We start from the raw sequence: 12,152 nt of genomic DNA, 5'->3' as shown, positions 1-12,152 counted from the left end.
AATTGTTACTGCTGTGGTAAATCGTTTAAACAGGTCTCGTGGTGTAATGGTTAGCACCTTGGACTATGAATCCGTGAGACCTTGATCGGTTAAATCTGAAAGCGCAACTTGTTTTTTTTTTGGCTTATCTTGAAACATATAAATACTTCTTTTTTAGATAAATTAAAAAAAAAATTCTAGACGATTAATGAAATTGGTTTCTTTAAACCTGAATTTATAACCCTTCTCAGCACCAGACTGTGTTATTTTTTCATACAAATCAGTAATTTTTACTGAGAGTTTTTCCGATAGAAGCCCTGCAGTAGTTAAGAATCAAATTTCGAAAATGAATCAGCCCTTAGGTTTATGGCTACTTTGCGGCTTCTCATATTTTCATTATGCTTTGATTTTACAGATGTGTTCAACTAATTCTTTTTTGCATCAGTTAATGTCATTTTTCAGACTCCTGAGTACTTAAAACTACAAAAATTGTTTATAACGATGAGTTTTATAGTATCACAAAAGTGAAAATCTGTGCCAAATTCTAAATTTAAAAAAAAAAGAATTCCGGACTTTTTGCTTCCAAAATTGAAGCTTTATATTTAACGCTTTACGATGAAACTGTTTTTGTACAGTAGGATTTGTTACTACTGTGTTAAGCAATTGTGATAGGTTTCATGGTGTAATGGTTAGCACCTTGGACTTTGAATCCAAAGATCCGAGTTCAAATCTCAGTGAGACCTTAATCGGTTAAATCAGAAATCTCAAACTGTTTTTGGTGGCTAATCTTAAAACATTTCAATACTACTTTTTTATATAAATTAAGTTTCTTTTAGACGACTAGGGATTTGACTTCCCTAAAACTGAATTTATAACATCCTCAGCAGAAGACTGTGTTAATTTTTACATAAAATCAGTAAATTTTACTATGAGTTTATCCGATAGAAGACCTGCAGTAGTTAAGAATCAACTGTCGACGATGAAACAGCCCTTAGGTTTTTGGCTAATTGCGGCTTCTCATATTTTCTTCGGCTTCTCAAATTTTCATTATGCCTTGATTTTACAGATGAGTTCAACTAATTTTTTTTGCTTCCGGTAATGTCATTTTTTAGAATCCTGAACACCTAAAACTACAAAAAGTGTTTTTGTCGATGAGTTTTATAGTATCACAAAAGTGAAAATCTGTGCCAAATTCTAAATTTAAAAAAAAGAATTCCGGACTTTTTGCTTCCAAAATTGACGCTTTATATTTAACGCTGTACGATGAAACTGTTTTTGTACAGTAGAAATTGTTACTGCTGTGGTAAATCGTTTAAACAGGTCTCGTGGTGTAATGGTTAGCACCTTGGACTATGAATCCTTGAGACCTTGATCGGTTAAATCTGAAAGCGCAACTTGTTTTTTTGGCTTATCTTGAAACATAAACACTTCTTTTTTAGATAAATTTTTAAAAAAATTCTAGACGATTAATGAATTTGGCTTCTCTAAAAGTGAATTTATAACCATTTTCAGCACCAGACTGTGTTATTTTTTCATACAAATCAGTAACTTTTACTGAGAGATTTTCCGATAGAAGCCCTGCAGTAGTTAAGAATCAAATTTCGAAAATGAATCAACCCTTATCTTTTTGGCTACTTAGCGGCTTCTCATATTTTCATTATGCTTTGATTTTACAGATGTGTACAACTTATTTTTTTTGCATCAGGTAATGTCATTTTTCAGACTCCTGAGTACTTAAAACAACAAAAAAATTTTATAACGATGAGTTTTATGGTATCACGAAAGTGAAATTCTGTGCCAAATTCTAAATTTTTAAAAAAGAATTCAGGACATTTTGCTTCCAAAATTGACGCTTTATATTTAACGCTTTAAGATGAAACTGTTTTTGTAAAGTAGGAATTGTTACTGCTATGTCAAGCATTTGTTTCAGGTTTCATGGTGTAAAGGTTAGCACCTTGGACTTTGAATCCAAAGATCCGAGTTCAAATCTCGGTGAGACCTTAATCGGCTAAATCTGGAATCGCAACTGATTTTTGGTGGCTAGTCTTAAAACGTTTGAATTCTTCTTTTTTTTAATTAAAAATTTTTTAGACGACTAATGAGTTTGAATTCCCTAAAACTCATTTTATAGCCATCCTCAGCACATATAAATCAGGTAGTTTTTTAGTATGAGTTTTTCCGATAGTAAGCCCTGCAGTAGTTAAGAATCAACTGTCGACGAGAAACAGCCTTTAGGTTATTGGCTAATTGCGGCTTCTCATATCTTCACCGGCTTCTCAAATTTTCATTATGCCCTGATTTTACAGATGTCGTCAACTAATTTTTTTATGCTTCAAGTAATGTCATTTTTTAGTATCCTGAGTACCTAAAACTACAAAAATGGTTTTTAACAATGAGTTTTATAGTATCACAAAAGTGACAATCTGTGCCAAATTCTAAATTTTTTTACAAAGATTTCCGGGCATTTTGCTTTCAAAATTGACGCTTTATATTTAACGCTTTACGATGAAACTATTTTTGTTCAGTAGGATTTGTTACTGCTGTGTTAAGCGTTTGTTACAGGTTTCATGGTGTAAAGGTTAGCACCTTGGACTTTGAATCTAAAGATCCCAGTTGAAATCTCAGTGAGACCCTAATCGGTTAAATCTCGAATCGCAACTGATTCTTGATGGCTAGTCTTAAAACATTTGAGTTCTTCTTTTTTTATTTAATTTTTTTAGACGACTAATGAGTTTGAATTCCCTAAAACTGATTTTATAACCATCCTCAGCACCAGTCTGTGTTATTGCTTAGATGTAAATCAAGTAGTTTTTTTAGTATGAGTTTTTCCGATAGTCGATAGTTAGCCCTGCTGTAGGTAAGAATCAACTTTTGACGGTGAAACAGCCCTTAGGTTATTGGCTAATTGCGGCTTCTCATATTTCATTATGCCTTGACTTTACAGATGTGTTCAAACAATTTTTTTTGCCTCAGGTAATGTCATTTTTTAGAATCCTGAGTACCTAAAACTACAAAAATAGTTTTTGACGATGAGTTTTATAGTATCACAAAAGTGAAAATCTGTGCCAAATTCCAAATTTAAAAAAAAAGAATTCCGGACATTATGCTTCCAAAATTGACGCTTTATATTTAACGCTTTACGATGAAACTGTTTTTGTACAGTAGAAATTGTTACTGCTGTGGAAAATCGTTTAAACAGGTCTCGTGGTGTAATGGTTAGCACCTTGGACTATGAATCCGTGAGACCTTGATCGGTTAAATCTGAAAGCGCAACTTGTTTTTTTTGGCTGATCTTGAAACATATAAACACTTCTTTTTAGATAAATTTTTAAAAAATTCTAGACGATTAATGAATTTGGCTTCTCTAAACCTGAATTTATAACCATTCTCAGCACCAGACTGTGTTATTTTTTCGTACAAATCAGTAACTTTTACTGAGAGTTTTTCCGATAAAAGCCCTGCAGTAGTTAAGAATCAAATTTCGAAAATGAATCAACCCTTAGCTTTTTGGCTACTTTGCGGCTTCTCATGTTTTCATCATGCTTTGATTTTACAACTATTTTTTTTTGCTTCAGGTAATGTCATTTTTCAGACTCCTGAGTACTTAAAACTACAAAAATTGTTTATAACGATGAGTTTTATAGTATCACAAAAGTGAAAATCTGTGCCAAATTCAAAATTTTTTAAAAAGAATTCAGGACATTTTGCTTCCAAAATTGACGCTTTATGTTTAACGCTTTACGATGAAACTGTTTTTGTAAAGTAGGATTTGTTACTGCTGTGTTAAGAGATTGGTATAGTATTGATGGTGTAATTGTTAGCACCTTGGACTTTGAATCCAAAGATCCGAGTTCAAATCTCGGTGAGACCTTAATCGGTTTAATCAGAAATCTCAAAATGTTTTTGGTGGCTAATCTTAAAACATTTCAATACTTCTTTTTTATATATAAATTAAATTTTTTTTTAGACGACCAGGGATTTGACTTACCTATAACTGAATTTATAACATCCTCAGCAGCAGACTGTGTTAATTTTTACATAAAATCAGTAAATTTTACTATGATATTATCCGATAGAAGACCTGCAGTAGTTAAGAATCAACTGTTGACGATGAAGCAGCCCTTAGGTTATTGGCTAATTGCGGCTTCTCATATTTTCATCGCCTTCTCAAATTTTCATTATGCCTTGATTTTACAGATGTGTTTAACTAATTTTTTTAATGCTTCAAGTAATGTCATTTTTTAGAATCCTGAGTACCTAAAACTACAAAAATTGTTTTTAACGATGAGTTTTATAGTATCACAAAAGTGAAAATCTGTGCCAAATTCTAAATTTTTTTACAAAGATTTCCGGGCATTTTGCTTTCAAAATTGACGCTTTATATTTAACGCGTTACGATGAAACTGTTTTTGTTCAGTAGGAATTGGTACTGCTATGTCAATCGTTAGTTACAGGTATCATGGTGTAAAGATTAGCACCTTGGACTTTGAATCCAAAGATCCCAGTTGAAATCTCAGTGAGACCTTAATCGGTTAACTCTCGAATCGCAACTGATTTTTGATGGCTAGTCTTAAAACATTTGAATTCTTCTTTTTTTTTTGAATTAAAGTTTTTTTAGACGACTTATGAGTTTGAATTCTCTAAAACTGATTTTATAACCGTCCTCAGCACCAGTCTGTGTTATTGTTTAGATGTAAATCAAGTAGTTTTTTTAGTATGAGTTTTTCCGATAGTAAGCCCTGCTGTAGGTAAGAATCAACTTTCGACGATGAAACAGCCCTTAGGTTATTGGCTAATTGCGGCTTCTCAGATTTCATTATGCCTTGACTTTACAGATGTGTTCAAATAATTTTTTTTGCTTCAGGTAATGTCATTTTTTAGAATCCTGAGTACCTAAAACAACAAAAAGTGTTTTTGACGATGAGTTTTATAGTATCACAAAAGTGAAAATCTGTGACAAATTCTAAATTAAAAAAGAAAGAATTCCGGAGATTTTGCTTCCAAAATTGACGCTTTAAATTTAACGATGCACGATGAAACTGTTTTTGTACCGTAGAAATTGTTACTGCTGTGGTAAATCGTTTAAACAGGTCTCGTGGTGTAATGGTTAGCACCTAGGACTATGAATCCAAAGATCCGAGTTCAAGTCTCCATGAGACCTTGATCGGGTAAATCTGAAAGCGCAACTTGTTTTTTTTTGGCTTATCTTGAAACATATAAACACTTCTTTTTAGATAAATTTTAAAAAAATTCTAGACGATTAATGAATTTGGCTTCTCTAAACCTGAATTTATAACCATTCTCAGCACCAGACTGTGTTATTTTTTCATACAAATCAGTAACTTTACTGAGAGTTTTTCCGATAGAAGCCCTGCAGTAGTTAAGAATCAAATTTCGAAAATGAATCAACCCTTAGCTTTTTGGCTACTTTGCGGCTTCTCATATTTTCATTATGCTTTGATTTTACAGATGTGTTCAACTAATTTTTTTTGCATCAGTTTATGTCGTTTTTGAGACTCCTGAGTACTTCAAATTACAAAAATTGTTTATAACGATGAGTTTTATAGTATCACAAAAGTGAAAATCTGTGCCAAATTCTAAATTAAAAAATTAAATTCCGGACATTTTGCTTCCAAAATTGACGCTTTATATTTAACGCTTTACGATGAAACTATTTTTGTACAGTAGGAATTGTTACTGCTGTGTCAAGCGTTTGTTACAGGTTTCATGGTATAAAGATTAGCACCTTGGACTTTGAATTCAAAGATCCGAGTTGAAATCTCGGTGAGACCTTAATCGTTTAAATCTCGAATCGCAACTGATTTTTGATGGCTAGTCTTAAAACATTTGAATTCTTCTTTTTTTTTAATTTTAAATTTTTTTTAGACGACTAATGAGTTTGAATTCCCTAAAACTGATTTTATAACCATCCTCAGCACCAGTCTGTGTTATTGTTTAGGTATAAATCAGGTAGTTTTTTTTGTATGAGTTTTTCTGGTAGTAAGCCCTGCTGTAGGTAAGAATCAACTTTCGACGATGAAACAGCCCTTAGGTTATTGGCTAATTGCGGCCTCTCATATTTTCAATGTGCCTTGATTTTACAGATGTGCTCAACTAACTTTTTTTGCTTCAGGTAATATCGTTTCTTAGAATCTTGAGTTTTTAAAACTACAAAAATTGTTTTTAACGATGAGTTTTATAGTATCGCTAAAGCGAAAATCTGTGCCAAATTCTAACTTTAAAAAAAAAAGTATTCCGGACATTATGCTTCCAAAATTGACGCTTTATATTTAACGCTTTACGATGAAACTGTTTTTGTACCGTAGAAATTGTAACTGCTGTGGTAAATCGTTTAAACAGGTCTCGTGGTGTAATGGTTAGCACCTAGGACTATGAATCCAAAGATCCGAGTTCAAGTCTCCATGAGACCTTGATCGGGTAAATCTGAAAGCGCAACTTGTTTTTTTTGTGGCTTATCTTGAAACATATAAACACTTCTTTTTAGATAAATTTTAAAAAAATTCTAGACGATTAATGAATTTGGCTTCTCTAAACCTGAATTTATAACCATTCTCAGCACCAGACTGTGTTATTTTTTCATACAAATCAGTAACTTTACTGAGAGTTTCTCCGATAGAAGCCCTGCAGTAGTTAAGAATCAAATTTCGAAAATGAATCAACCCTTAGCTTTTTGGCTACTTTGCGGCTTCTCATATTTTCATTATGCTTTGATTTTACAGATGTGTTCAACTAATTTTTTTTGCATCCGTTTATGTCGTTTTTGAGACTCCTGAGTACTTCAAATTACAAAAATTGTTTATAACGATGAGTTTTATAGTATCACAAAAGTGAAAATCTGTGCCAAATTCTAAATTAAAAAATTAAATTCCGGACATTTTGCTTCCAAAATTGACGCTTTATATTTAACGCTTTACGATGAAACTATTTTTGTACAGTAGGAATTGTTACTGCTGTGTCAAGCGTTTGTTACAGGTTTCATGGTATAAAGATTAGCACCTTGGACTTTGAATTCAAAGATCCGAGTTGAAATCTCGGTGAGACCTTAATCGTTTAAATCTCGAATCGCAACTGATTTTTGATGGCTAGTCTTAAAACATTTGAATTCTTCTTTTTTTTTAATTTTAAATTTTTTTTAGACGACTAATGAGTTTGAATTCCTTAAAACTGATTTTATAACCATCCTCAGCACAAGTCTGTGTTATTGTTTAGGTATAAATCAGGTAGTTTTTTTTGTATGAGTTTTTCTGATAGTAAGCCCTGCTGTAGGTAAGAATCAACTTTCGACGATGAAACAGCCCTTAGGTTATTGGCTAATTGCGGCCTCTCATATTTTCAATGTGCCTTGATTTTACAGATGTGCTCAACTAACTTTTTTTGCTTCAGGTAATATCGTTTCTTAGAATCTTGAGTTTTTAAAACTACAAAAATTGTTTTTAACGATGAGTTTTATAGTATCGCTAAAGCGAAAATCTGTGCCAAATTCTAACTTTAAAAAAAAAGTATTCCGGACATTATGCTTCCAAAATTGACGCTTTATATTTAACGCTTTACGATGAAACTGTTTTTGTACCGTAGAAATTGTTACTGCTGTGGTAAATCGTTTAAACAGGTCTCGTGGTGTAATGGTTAGCACCTTGGACTATGGATCCGTGAGACCTTGATCGGTTAAATCTGAAAGCGCAACTTGTTTTTTTTTGGCTTATCTTGAAACATATAAACACTTCTTTTTTAGATAAATTTTTAAAAAATTCTAGACGATTAATGAATTTGGCTTCTCTAAACCTGAATTTATAACCATTCTCAGCACCAGACTGTGTTATTTTTTCATACAAATCAGTAACTTTTACTGAGAGTTTTTCTGATAGAAGCCCTGCAGTAGTTAAGAATCAAATTTCGAAAATGAACCAATCCTTAGCTTTTTGGCTACTTTGCGGCTTCTCATGTTTTCATTATGCTTTGATTTTACAACTTATTTTTTTTGCATCAGGTAATGTCATTTTTCAGACTCCTGAGTACTTAAAACTACAAAAATTGTTTATAACGATGAGTTTTATAGTATCACAAAAGTGAAAATCTGTGCCAAATTCTAAATTTTTTTACAAAGATTTCCGGGCATTTTGCTTTCAAAATTGACGCTTTATATTTAACGCGTTACGATGAAACTGTTTTTGTTCAGTAGGAATTGGTACTGCTATGTCAATCGTTAGTTACAGGTATCATGGTGTAAAGATTAGCACCTTGGACTTTGAATCCAAAGATCCCAGTTGAAATCTCAGTGAGACCTTAATCGGTTAACTGTCGAATCGCAACTGATTTTTGATGGCTAGTCTTAAAACATTTGAATTCTTCTTTTTTTTGAATTAAAGTTTTCTTAGACGACTTATGAGTTTGAATTCCCTAAAACTGATTTTATAACCGTCCTCAAGTAGTTTTTTTTAGTATGAGTTTTTCCGATAGTAAGCCCTGCTTTAGGTAAGAATCAACTTTCGACGATGAAACAGCCCTTAGGTTATTGGCTAATCACGCGGCTTCTCAGATTTCATTATGCCTTGACTTTACAGATGTGTTCAAATAAATTTTTTTGCTTCAGGTTATGTCATTTTTTAGAATCCTGAGTACCTAAAACAACAAAAAGTGTTTTTGACGATGAGTTTTATAGTATCACAAAAGTGAAAATCTGTGCCAAATTCTAAATTAAAAAAGAAAGGATTCCGGAGGTTTTGCTTCCAAAATTGACGCTTTAAATTTAACGCTGTACGATGAAACTCTTTTTGTACAGTAGAAATTGATACTACTGTGGTAAATTGTTTAATCAGGTCTCGTGGTGTAATGGTTAGCACCTAGGACTATGAATCCAAAGATCCGAGTTCAAGTCTCCATGAGACCTTGATCGGGTAAATCTGAAAGCGCAACTTGTTTTTGGTGGCTTATCTTGAAACATATACCCTCTTCTTTTTTAGATAAATTTTTTTAAAAATTCTAGACGATTAATGAATTTGGCTTCTCTAAACCTGAATTTATAACCATTCTCAGCACCAGACTGTGTTATTTTTTCATACAAATCAGTAACTTTACTGAGAGTTTTTCCGATAGAAGCCCTGCAGTAGTTAAGAATCAAATTTCGAAAATGAATCAACCCTTAGCTTTTTGGCTACTTTGCGGCTTCTGATATTTTCCTTATGCTTTGATTTTGCAGATGTGTTCAACTAATTTTTTTTTGCATCAGTTTATGTCATTTTTGAGACTCCTGAGTACTTCAAATTACAAAAATGGTTTATAACGATGAGTTTTATAGTATCACAAAAGTGAAAATCTGTGCCAAATTCTAAATTAAAAAATTAAATTCCGGACATTTTGCTTCCAAAATTGACGCTTTATATTTAACGCTTTACGATGAAACTATTTTTGTACAGTAGGAATTGTTACTGCTGTGTCAAGCGTTTGTTACAGGTTTCATGGTGTAAAGATTAGCACCTTGGACTTTGAATCCAAAGATCCGAGTTGAAATCTCGGTGAGACCTTAATCGTTTAAATCTCGAATCGCAACTGATTTTTGGTGGCTAGTCTTAAAACATTTGAATTCTTCTTTTTTTTAAATTTAATTTTTTTTTAGACGACTAATGAGTTTGAATTCCCTAAAACTGATTTTATAACCATCCTCAGCACCAGTCTGTGTTATTGTTTAGGTATAAATCTGGTAGTTTTTTTAGTTTGAGTTTTTCTGATAGTAAGCCCTGCTGTAGGTAAGAATCAATTTTCGACGATGAAACAGCCCGTAGGTTATTGGCTAATTGCGGCTTCTCATATTTTCAATGTGCCTTGATTTTACAGATGTGCTCAACTAATTTTTTTTGCTTCAGGTAATATCGTTTCTTAGAATCTTGAGTTTTTAAAACTACAAAAATTGTTTTTAACGATGAGTTTTATAGTATCGCTAAAGCGAAAATCTGTGCCAAATTCTAAATTTTAAAAACAAGTTCCGAAAATTTTGCTTCCAAAATTAACGCTTCATTTTTGACGCTTTACGATGAAACTGTTTTTGTACAGTAGGAATTGTTACTGCTGTGTTCAGCGTTTGTAACAGGTTTCATGGCGTAATGGTTAGCACCTTGGACAATGGATCCAAAGATCCGAGTTGAAATCTCGGTGAGACCTTAATCGTTTAAATCTCGAATCGCAACTGATTTTTGGTGGCTAGTCTTAAAACATTTGAATTCTTCTTTTTTTTTAATTTAATTTTTTTTAGACGACTAATGAGTTTGAATTCCCTAAAACTGATTTTATAACCATCCTCAGCACCAGTCTGTGTTATTGTTTAGGTATAAATCAGGTAGTTTTTTTAGTTTGAGTTTTTCTGATAGTAAGCCCTGCTGTAGGTAAGAATCAATTTTCGACGATGAAACAGCCCGTAGGTTATTGGCTAATTGCGGCTTCTCATATTTTCAATGTGCCTTGATTTTACAGATGTGCTCAACTAATTTTTTTTGCTTCAGGTAATATCGTTTCTTAGAATCTTGAGTTTTTAAAACTACAAAAATTGTTTTTAACGATGAGTTTTATAGTATCACAAAAGTGAAAATCTGTGCCAAATTCTAAATTTTTTTACAAAGATTTCCGGGCATTTTGCTTTCAAAATTGACGCTTTATATTTAACTCGTTACGATGAAACTGTTTTTGTTCAGTAGGAATTGGTACTGCTATGTCAATCGTTAGTTACAGGTATCATGGTGTAAAGATTAGCACCTTGGACTTTGAATCCAAAGATCCCAGTTGAAATCTCAGTGAGACCTTAATCGGTTAACTGTCGAATCGCAACTGATTTTTGATGGCTAGTCTTAAAACATTTGAATTCTTCTTTTTTTTGAATTAAAGTTTTCTTAGACGACTTATGAGTTTGAATTCCCTAAAACTGATTTTATAACCGTCCTCAAGTAGTTTTTTTTAGTATGAGTTTTTCCGATAGTAAGCCCTGCTTTAGGTAAGAATCAACTTTCGACGATGAAACAGCCCTTAGGTTATTGGCTAATCACGCGGCTTCTCAGATTTCATTATGCCTTGACTTTACAGATGTGTTCAAATAAATTTTTTTGCTTCAGGTAATGTCATTTTTTAGAATCCTGAGTACCTAAAACAACAAAAAGTGTTTTTGATGATGAGTTTTATAGTATCACAAAAGTGAAAATCTGTGCCAAATTCTAAATTAAAAAAGAAAGAATTCCGGAGGTTTTGCTTCCAAAATTGACGCTTTAAATTTAACGCTGTACGATGAAACTCTTTTTGTACAGTAGAAATTGATACTGCTGTGGTAAATTGTTTAATCAGGTCTCGTGGTGTAATAGTTAGCACCTAGGACTATGAATCCAAAGATCCGAGTTCAAGTCTCCATGAGACCTTGATCGGGTAAATCTGAAAGCGCAACTTGTTTTTGGTGGCTTATCTTGAAACATATAAACTCTTCTTTTTTAGATAAATTTTTTTAAAAATTCTAGACGATTAATGAATTTGGCTTCTCTAAACCTGAATTTATAACCATTCTCAGCACCAGACTGTGTTTTTTTTTCATACAAATCAGTAACTTTACTGAGAGTTTTTCCGATAGAAGCCCTGCAGAAGTTAAGAATCAAATTTCGAAAATGAATCAACCCTTAGCTTTTTGGCTACTTTGCGGCTTCTCATATTTTCCTTATGCTTTGATTTTGCAGATGTGTTCAACTAATTTTTTTTTGCATCAGTTTATGTCATTTTTGAGACTCCTGAGTACTTCAAATTACAAAAATGGTTTATAACGATGAGTTTTATAGTATCACAAAAGTGAAAATCTGTGCTAAATTCTAAATTAAAAAATTAAATTCCGGACATTTTGCTTCCAAAATTGACGCTTTATATTTAACGCTTTACGATGAAACTATTTTTGTACAGTAGGAATTGTTACTGCTGTGTCAAGCGTTTGTTACAGGTTTCATGGTGTAAAGATTAGCACCTTGGACTTTGAATCCAAAGATCCGAGTTGAAATCTCGGTGAGACCTTAATCGTTTAAATCTCGAATCGCAACTGATTTTTGGTGGCTAGTCTTAAAACATTTGAATTCTTCTTTTTTTTAAATTTAATTTTTTTTTAGACGACTAATGAGTTTGAATTCCCTAAAACTGAT

The 12,152-nt window shown here is 32.5% G+C and overlaps 1 protein-coding gene and 2 non-coding genes across 3 annotated transcripts in view; all 3 read left to right on the top strand.

Annotated features, from left to right (window-relative positions):
- LOC134853716 (vinculin-like) overlaps positions 1 to 12,152 on the top strand; it is a 325,677-nt gene that overhangs the window by 285,110 nt on the left and 28,415 nt on the right. The window lies entirely within an intron of this gene.
- Positions 651 to 722, top strand: Trnaq-uug (transfer RNA glutamine (anticodon UUG)). The gene has a single exon. It is a non-coding gene; the product is annotated as a tRNA-Gln (tRNA).
- Positions 1,909 to 1,980, top strand: Trnaq-uug (transfer RNA glutamine (anticodon UUG)). The gene has a single exon. It is a non-coding gene; the product is annotated as a tRNA-Gln (tRNA).

The sequence above is a fragment of the Symsagittifera roscoffensis genome, chromosome 8 (assembly GCF_963678635.1).
Source record: "Symsagittifera roscoffensis chromosome 8, txSymRosc1.1, whole genome shotgun sequence".
NCBI classification, from domain to species: Eukaryota; Metazoa; Xenacoelomorpha; order Acoela; family Convolutidae; genus Symsagittifera; species Symsagittifera roscoffensis.
This window is presented reverse-complemented; position numbering and strand designations above follow the sequence as displayed.